Source organism: Panthera leo, chromosome A1 (assembly GCF_018350215.1).
Source record: "Panthera leo isolate Ple1 chromosome A1, P.leo_Ple1_pat1.1, whole genome shotgun sequence".
In the NCBI taxonomy this organism is placed as follows: Eukaryota; Metazoa; Chordata; class Mammalia; order Carnivora; family Felidae; genus Panthera; species Panthera leo.
Genome location: NC_056679.1, coordinates 50,726,810 through 50,736,437, shown reverse-complemented (window position 1 = coordinate 50,736,437; position 9,628 = coordinate 50,726,810). Strand labels below are relative to the sequence as shown.

General features: G+C 44.7%; 1 long non-coding RNA gene across 11 annotated transcripts in view; it reads left to right on the top strand.

The window, feature by feature from the left end:
- The first annotated feature begins 1,767 nt into the window (after positions 1-1,767).
- LOC122213853 overlaps positions 1,768-9,628 on the top strand; it is a 140,989-nt gene continuing 133,128 nt past the window's right edge. For 3 of the 11 annotated variants that reach the window (XR_006199664.1, XR_006199655.1, XR_006199661.1), the window contains exons 1-3: positions 1,770-4,999; positions 5,187-5,413; positions 6,266-6,618. This is a non-coding gene — a long non-coding RNA (uncharacterized LOC122213853). Of the gene's footprint in view, positions 5,000-5,186; positions 5,414-6,265; positions 6,619-9,628 lie in introns of all 11 variants that reach the window. The other 8 variants (XR_006199660.1, XR_006199662.1, XR_006199654.1 and 5 more) reach the window with 6 other exon arrangements.

The window sequence follows — 9,628 nt, the reverse complement described above, 5'->3', positions numbered from 1 at the left end:
AGAGAGATGAAGAAAATAAAAAGTGTAGTGGGTACTGTGATGGATATGTTCACTGGGTGAGCCATTAAGGAGGGAATATTAGAGTTGAACTGGGAATGTGCAAGGTGGGTATACAGAAAGCAGACAGCCTAGCTGGATCCTACTTGTTGCAGTTGACCAAAGTGGGTAAGGTGGGATAGGGGGTGGGAAGTAGGTGTGGAGAGGACCAGAAATAGCAGTACTCAAGAAGGCACCAATATGAAAAGAAAATCATTGTCATCACAAGGGCTGATGCTTATTTAGCATTTATTATGTGCCAGCCACTGTTCTAAGTGCTTTTCGTGTAACTCAATCAATCCACACAACAGGTTGTATTTCTGCTCCACTTTCCAGAGGAGGAGAATGAGGCACAGAGTGAGAGACTGAGCAGCTCATCAAGGTCTTAGTGCTAGTACGTGGGACAGTCGGGATTTGGGCTCAGGCTGGCTCCTGACCATGTGTTATTTCCTCTTCTCTCCCACTCCTAACCTCACATGGCGGGCTTGGGACCTGGATGTGGGTGCTAGAGAGAAGGAATGGTCAGAGTTCCTCATCTTGGGACCTGGCACACTAATCTTTTCATTTGACCTCAAATGCAGAGAAAGGAGTATCAATACTAATGCTTCCTCTAATATAAAGGACAATATTCAATATTTATAGCAAGCCAATGCTATTTGTTTGAGCAGATGAAATCACTGACATGAGGGTTATCTATCTGTTGCAATACCACATACAGAGAAATGATGGGTATTTCTGAGCCGAACCATCATGAATCTTTCCGTGCTCCCATCCCGTACAGCTCATAACTCACTCAACCTTTTTCTTTCTGAATCGTAATAAAATGTCCTCACTATAACTCTCATCTTTGCCTGCAATTAAAACAGAATAAGGATGAGTCAAATGGCACATTTTTATCCTTTTCCAGTCCTCATCTCTATAAGCTGTGGAATAGAGTAACAAAAATGACAAGAAATAGTTGAAATATGTCTGTAGATTGATTTTCGTGTCCTGTTTCTAAAGCAAACAAGGAAGTGTTCATATTAAAGTAGATTTCCTTTCCAAAAATGTACAGCTTCTTAAAAAGACTACAAGCCATTGACATACAATTGCTTCTAAGTGTAAAATTATTTTAAAAGTAAGAAAGACTTCCAATTTATAAATTTCCTGTGCTATTCCTTCAAAGTCTTATTTATTCTCCCTGAAAGCACTCAGCAAGCCACGGGGGCAATATAGAGCAAATGTCCTAAATGCGAGATGTAATCAGGGCAACGGCTCTTAGTCTGGCATAAGTGATATATTGACTCGGTGTATGAGCTCCGTGGACTCTTTATTTACAATCACGTAAGTCTAATTGCTTTAGAAGATCAAGGTGATTTTTGACTTGCTCAGAAAACCTGGGGGAAAGTTTCTGAACATTTTAAAAGATATCCCGAGATAGGCTCTGAGTGCCTTCCGGAAGAAGTCCCATCCTGTGTGAACAGCTCTAGCTGTTGCTGTGCAGTGGGTGAGACCCTGTACTGTGGCATTGATCCCACTCTGTGGGCCAGGCACTGGGGCGCAGAGCCTTCTCTGGGAAGGCAGGACAAGCAGCTGGCTCACCGGGGGACTGGCTCTCTGCCCTAGCTTCTCCCACTTAGAGCCGTGCCCAGCATGTTAGGAGGGAGACCCGTAGTCCTTGCACCTGATGTGAAGGTTTGTTGGTTTCTTCCTCCAGCCAAGCTTCCTGTCAGCTTGGCTCTGAGCTTGGTGAATTATGACTCAGAGATGTGTGGTTCCCTGTTGCGGGGAGCAGGTGATGCTTCTGTTTGCTAACAGGCCCTCTTCCTGAGGCAGCTGCCTCCTGCAGCCTCTGAGCCTCTCGGCCCCCTCATTCAGTGCCCTGAGGGAGAGGGAGAAGGAGATGCCAAACGCTTATCTGGTACTGCCAGGGAAAACCCGTCCACAGACTCTGATGCCCGTGTCTACTGAATCCTGTGCTGCAGCCTGTTAGGAAATCTTTATGGATAATTTGGTGATGTATTACCAGGACAGAGCGTTCCAGGCCTTTATCTCATTATCACCTTCTTTCTTCTTTCTTCTCCTCCTTCTCTTCCTCCTCCCACCCCCCCACTCCTCCTCCTCCTCCTCCATCAAGATCATTATCATCATCTTCATTAAGTGCCTAATTCTGCGTGATTTTCTGCTTGATACTGAAGCAAACATTAAGCAGTCTGTATTTCCTCTGTCTGGGATTATAACTTAGGGTAAACATAATAGCCTACGGTGTAAATTTATAAATATTACAGAAAGATGAAACCAGCTTGATAGCAGCCAGCAAGGGGAGCTCATTCTGACTGACATATGAGAAGGAGGTATGTAGGTAACTGGGGTAGCTCAAGGAAAAGGAGCACTTTGCCTCTCTCTGGTTGGTATTTTGGGGGGATGGTGCCAGCAGAGCTCCCCTTTGCTGAGTCTCAGTGGTCAAAGAGAGTTGGAGGTGGGTGGGTGTTCTGGGGGTTCTCTGTGCTTGGCTTTATGGGGAGGAATCAGGAGTTGAGTGAGTTCTGACCAGTGGTACTGGAGGTGTGTGGACACAGCATCACCCCAGAAAGAAACCAGGATCCAGACTCGGACCTGGCTTTGAATCACAGCCCTGTTACCAGCTGTAGGACCTGGGGCAGATCATGCAACCAGCCATTTTTATCCTCTTTTTATCTGACGATAAAATGGGAATAATAACATCTACTTTGCCATATCTGTTTGAGATCCCTGGCATGGATCACAAAGAGTAATTACTGCTGTCTTTGTACACAGAAGGCTCAAATAAGTAACAACATCTGGAGGGCCCACATGAAAAATTCTGGAAGGCTGGATTTCACCATGACTTTGCATTTCCTAAAGGTGGCCTGGCCCTGGGTTAAAATCTAGGTTTTGTGCTATAAGTAGATCCACAATCTAAAGAAGATGAAACTGTTTGTTTTTGTTTGTTTGTTTGTTTTTTTGTGTTTTGTTTTGTTTTGCTTTAAAGCTCTCAAAACCCTGTAGGGAGAGGCAGAGAAATCTACCTGATTTCACACCAGCCTTTCTGAACAGTGGCTTTGGAGGTGTGACAGGGATCCCAGCTGTGGGTAAACTTCAAGCCCTCAGCACTGCGTCTCTGTATGCTGCCTGCTAATGCTGAACCACAGCTTCCTTTTTATAAGTTTCCACATGCTTCCTTTGTAGCTGCAGCCTGCCCAGGCTGCAAGAGGAGAGGCCCTGGGGTCCAGAGGTAAGCTGAGTTCTGTTCCTGCCGCACCGCGTTCCAAGTTGGCTCAGCAAGATGAGGACATGTCTTTGGAGCAGCCCACCAGATGCCTTGTTTGGAGTGTGGGCAGAACAGATTAAAAGTGCACAGTTTCTGATTCAGATAACCCTGGGGCTGGAGGTTCTCAAACTTGCCTGCTCCAAGATCGTCTTCCTTTCTCTTCTTATCCCATGCACAAGAAGTCAGTGAAGAGGAGTAGGCAGAGAGTTGCAGCAGAGCTGAATTCTAGTTCTGTGTCATCCTGGATTCCCATTACCCAATCTAGGCTAGGGTTTCTGTCAGTAAATGGCCAAGGTGGACAGAGGTCCCTCTTACGTTGTAGTGCCTGGACCTTAAACTCCAAGGGCACGTAGAATGTCCCCTTCATTCTCCCCATGGTGGGCCCACACACCCAGGTGTCTGTTTTTTGTGTCTCTGCTTCCCTGACAGCCCCAGAGCCTGGCTATTTGTCACCTACCTTGTGTGTGGAAAAGAGGGTGCTGGGGGCTTGAGCTCAGAAAGGAAGTGAGAGAAATAAGAGCCTGTTGCAAGCCTGGGTCGCTTTGGGAGGGTGGGGAGGATGGGGTGGTGGAAAGTTGTGCTCATTTCTATGTGCCTGATGGAAATTGAGACTGGGTTGCTGGAAGCAAGAGACCATCCAATAAACACTAGTCCAGGATGGAGTTGAGGGGCTCTGGTTCCTGAAAATTTCTCTTCTCTGCTCCAGGATTTTTGCATGAAACCTTTCAACACTGAGCACTCAGCTAAAGCTTGGCACTGTTCCTCAGCCGCTGGTCTTCCTGTCCAACTGGCCAGGCTGCCAGAAGTGGCTCATTGTGTTTTGGGGCAGTGGGGTTTAGTGAAACTTATGATCTCACTCTTAGAGTTTCCTCCTCCCAGTCCACACTTGAACAAATCTCATGCCCAAGATGGAGCCAAAGAAGCTGAAATGAAAGGTGGGTCAACACATGGGAAATGAAGTAAACAGATTAAAATAAAAGAGATGTTATAAGAAACATCTCATCAATGCAGTACCTTCATTATCTGGATATTCCAGACGGAACCTGCAGAATGGCTTGCTTCCTGAATATAGACACATCTAAAGACAATGAGATTTTGTGACCCATAGTATTCTCTGCCTGGTGCCCCGTGATATGCTCAATGGAGGTAAAAATGCCAAGTGTGGTCTGTAAAAAAAATTTTTTTATGGTTTCTTAGAAATGACTGCCATCCATAGCACTTAGCGTGGAAAGTAGCAGATGGAGTTGCATATTCCCCATGGGAGTAAGGACACGTGCAGAGATTTTTTTTTCTTCCTCCAGTGCATTTCTTACTGAGACACAATGGAGGCTCATGGAATTTGATGCCTTTGCTCATCGCTGCCCAAGACTAAATTCAGCCCAAATTGTTCCTGTTGGAGCAGTGAACTTGGATGGCTCTTTTACCGACGCAGGAAGGGGAGATTCCATTTTCTGCCGGAGCTCAGTGCAGTCTGCCTGAAGGCTGAGGGGTCCGGATGCTGAGCCGGTGACCGACTTGGATTCAGGAGCAGCAGTGTCAGCATCCGGAGGTTCAGACTAGCTTGGAAACAGATGCCATTAAAGCAGAACAGAATTTACACTGAACAAGCTGCCACCACAGCTCACATGGCCACCATCTGCTGTAGTAATGTCTCCACCATCATGGGCTCCCTGCTTCTTCTGGTTGCCTTCCCGTGTAAGTAGTGCCACCTGATTTGGGAGGCTGTAAGCTATAAATAATGGCTTTAGCACCCCAGCTCAAGCCAGGAGCGGAATTCTCTACTGTAGGATTAGTGTCAGCACAGGAAGAAGTCAGTGGTGGCCCTCCTCTACTCCCTTCCCTCTTTTCAGCACCCCAACCCCAACCCCCACTCTCTCTCCAGGCCTCTGGGGCTCTCTTGATTTGGCAGCTGCATCAGACCGATCAGCTTGGACCAATGGGCTTCTCCCTCCCAACTCAGTGAAATCTGCGGTTTGAAAGAGCCTCAGGAGGAAAGCAGTACTTATTCCAGAAGAACAAACCTGTGAATGGTGGCCCAGCAGGGCCGGGGAGATTGCTATTGCACAGGGTGCCCTTTGGAGTGCCCGTCCTTTGAATCAGACCGTCTAGGTAATTGTTACGTTTTCGGGAGGAGGGCTGGTATTACTAATACAAATTAATTTTTAATTCTGCCTTCAGAGTAGCAGCACCCAAGATCTGGGACTATTGGCATTTAGTAGGCTGCCCTGCAGGCAATTTCTTCAGACATTTTTGTAATTTCATTTGGCATCTATTTTTAGCACAGGGTTTGAATCTGGTAGTAACTATAGGGCTTTGGGTATCTCAGGGTCCTAAAAGATTCCATCATAGACTATGTGGCTTAAACAACAAATGTTTATCTCTCATAGCCCTGGAGGCTGGGAATCCAAGATCATGATGCTGGCTGATTTGATTCCTGGTGGGGGCTTGATGCCTGGCTGGTGGATACTAGCTGCCTCTGGCTGTCCTCACCTGAGCAGAGGGGGTGGAGGAGGGAGAGGGAGAGAGAAGGGGGGAAGGAGAGGGAGAGCCAGAGCTCTTAAAGCTGAATAGGGTTGAGAACCCAGGCGCTTCAAATTCTATTGTTAGAATAGTCTAACAATATTGTTATTGTTATTTCAATATTTCACCTTCTTGTGCCCCGGGTACCAGATGTTCCTTTAGTTATAAAATCTCCTATTCCAGACTTCCCTTGCAAGAAATTTGTGCTTATGAAGCCAATTTAATAGTAAGAATATTTGTCCCTCAGATGGAAGTTGAAAGCTAAGGATTTGGAGATGATACCATCAAAAAGCAGGCCACATATATTCTTCCTTGGGGAAGAGTAACACTACTTCTTACTAGCAGAGTTGAAAACTTGAATAAAAGCATCATGTGGTCCTTGAGATCAAATATTGGCAAGATTCACCTTAGAAAATAAAGCATTTCACATACTATCAACAGGAAGCTCAAGAACCTTGTTTGACCAGATCAATATGATGAAGGAGGAGAAAGAATGTGCCATCCAGGAAGAGATGGGGGAGTAAGGACAAGTGCCATGTGGGAGGCAGGAAGACGACGGACTGAGAGGTCAAGGTTGGCACACTAGGAAGGCAGAAGACCCCCATCTCCCCGCAACTTAATGCATTGAGTCCTAAAGGCAGTTGTGTTCTGCTGTGGCGATGAAAGGACTAAAAGTCACGTAACTGGCTCTGAAGCCAGGCTCACAAAATGCACGGCTCTCAGGCTGTGTCCCTGGGCTGGCCGGAGGAGACCCGCGAGAGGGTCCTGAAAACTGCACGGCTCAGTGTAAACGGGTATGTTGGCTTTCTTGTTTGTCCCTCGATCTCCCCTGAGCTTAAATCCTTAAGAGCCAAATTCACTGTGCTGACAACATGAAATATCACAGCCTGCAAAGGGGAGGACTGGCCTTGTCTAAGGGAGAAAGCCTCAAGGTAAATGTCAGTTTGAGGATCATTTGACCTTAAGCCTTAAGGCAGTACCTCCTGGTGACACTTCTAACGTGACCTGTGCCTTCTTTCAAATTTCTTTACATGTGTAACCAGGGCAATTATTTATATGCAGTGTAATTGAACTACATTTCCCCCAGCTACGTCAAAGTTTAATTTCAACCTATTTTTCTCATTTAAGCTCTTGCCCGGCCTTCTCCTCCCAGTTCCTGTTTTTCATTGCAAAGGCAGTTTATGAGTCTACTCATTGCTGAAACAATCTTGAGAAAGTGAAATGTGACTTATTACGTGCTAGCCTTACTCGTGTGTGATACAGTCTTGTCTTGGACAAAGTGGAATGCTTTATTACCTTATTTTCTAAGAAATGAGTCATTTCGGAGTGTGTTTCCAAGAAACACCCAGACAATATAATAATACAAATATTTGTCTTTATGTAAGATATTTGTTTTTATGTAATATAAAGGAGTATTTGTCTGAATAATAATGTTTTGAAGTAAAACATGGCCGTGCCTCACACGAGGAAGGAATGTGACACAGGATCCCCCACCAGATGAGGGAAAAGGATAAAAAACACAAGAGTGCTGACAACGAAGAAGACTGGAGATGACTTTTGTGATAACAATAACAGTAATAACATCCCTCCATATGTGTCTATCACTTCACATAAACTTGGTTTTAGTACTGTTTTTACTTTTCAATAAAAATTTTAAAAAATTATATAGTGCAGTATTTTTTAATTAGAACTTCAAAAATACAGGCATGATTTCTACTTATGATTCTGGAAATTAGGGGGAAAGTAACTATTTGTCAGTTGTTATGTAAGGTACATTGGTGATACAGCAATATGACTCATTTTCCAGAAAAACTTGAATTCGGTAAATTGTTTTTGCACTGGATGAATTTCATGACAAGTTTTTGAGGTAGGCTGAGGTAATGACACAGTAGGAACTGGAGAATGCTGCATTTGGTTGTTTTTTGTTTTCTTTCTTTTTTTTTAACGTTCTTATTCATTTTTGAGAGACAGAGACAGAGCGTGAGTTGGGAAGGAGCAGAGAGAGAGGGAGATACAGAATCCGAAGCAGGCTCCAGGCTCTGAGCTGTCAGCACAGAGCCCGATGCGGGGCTTGAACCATGGACTGCAAGATCCTGACCTGAGCTGAAGTCGGATGCTCAACTGACTGAGCCACCCAGGTGCCCCGAGAATGCTCCACTCAGAAAGAATGTTCTGGTGGTTGTGGGGAGAAATGCCACATATGTGGTACAGGGGGCTCGGGAACTCCAGAATGCTAATGACTTGGAATCCAGATGCCCTCACAGACCCACCTGCTCTATAGAGACCACTGCCTCCCACCAATCCCCGTGACCAGAATCACAGTAACTACCTACCAGAGAGAGATGAGTCTATTTATTTATTTAATCTATTTTTATTTTTTTGAGAAATCAGTTTACTAATTACTATTGTCGAGGGCCTATCATGTGCAGGTCACCCTTGTAGATTCCAGAGACAGATTTATAGATGCAGTCCATGCTTTGGAGGTGGCAGTGAATAATAATGTTTATACTAAGAGTAGCTTGCCTTCAGAAGTAACCATCACTGTTTTAGATGTAGGGATACAAAGATAAATGAGATATAACCTATGTCTTCTAGGAACTCATACTTATGCTGAGTTAAAAGGATGAATCAGATACTGTTCCTGTACCTAAAGGGTACAATCGAGTCAATACTAGTAAATATAGTTAATAGTGATAAGAATAGCTTCTATTTGTTGAGAATCTACTGTGTACCAGGCACCGTATTAAGTGTCTTGATTCTACTCCTTAAACTCTACTCTTTGCAACTCTATCCTAATAATTAATTGGGATAATTAGTTGTCCCAATTACACAGAAGGGTTTAGGATCAGAAAGATAAAGTGAGTTGATATTAATCACCTGGGCAGAATATTGTGGAAAAGAGATCAAACTCAGTCTGACTCTACAGCTTGCCCTATTTCCTCTGCACGATAATATAGACATCTATTATTTAACAAGGTTTTATTATCAATAGGGGAAGACTTTCTTATGCCATCTGCAGTGTTTTAAGAAGCACAATTGCCCAATGAAATGCTTTAGTGAAAAACAGTGTCAGAAAGCACACAGCTTCTGTGGTAGGCACATCAGAAAGAAGGTGCATGTTAATGAAGGTAGACTCATTGCAGTAATAAACAAATTGGAGTAAAGAATGTATAATGGCTCACACATAATAGTTTATTACTTGCTTACATAATACCCTTAAAGGTGTCTTTTTGTTGTTGTTTATTTATTTTGAGAGAGGCAGAGATAGCATGAGTGGGGGGAGGGGGGGAGAGAGGGAGGGAGGGAGGGAGGGAGGGAGGGAGAATCCCAAGCAGGCTCTGTGCCATCAACGCAGAGCCTGTTGTGGGGCTTGAACCCATGAACTGTGAGATCATGACCTGAGCTAAAACCAAGAGTTGGACGCTTAATGGACTGAGCCACCCAGGCACCCCCAAAAAGGTGTTCTTTAATCAGAGTTTCATAGTGGTGATTCAGAGACCCAGCCTCCTTGTACCCTGTCGCTCTGCCATGTGGCTCTGCCATCCTCTCTGTGTGGCTTCCAAAGTGGTTTCGTTTGTTGCATGAGGACAGTGGATGTGGAAAGAGCACGGATTACTGTGCACAGAAGTTCCATGGACCAGACCTATGAGTGGTACACATCCCTTATATCCCCTTGTTAGAGTTCAATGTTGTAGCTATATAACTCCAAGGGAACTGGATGTGAGAGGTCCAAGTGTGTGTCTAGGAAAGACTAGGAATGTGGCCAGCGGTCTTGACCCCAAGGTGGCTTTGCTGCACCTCTAT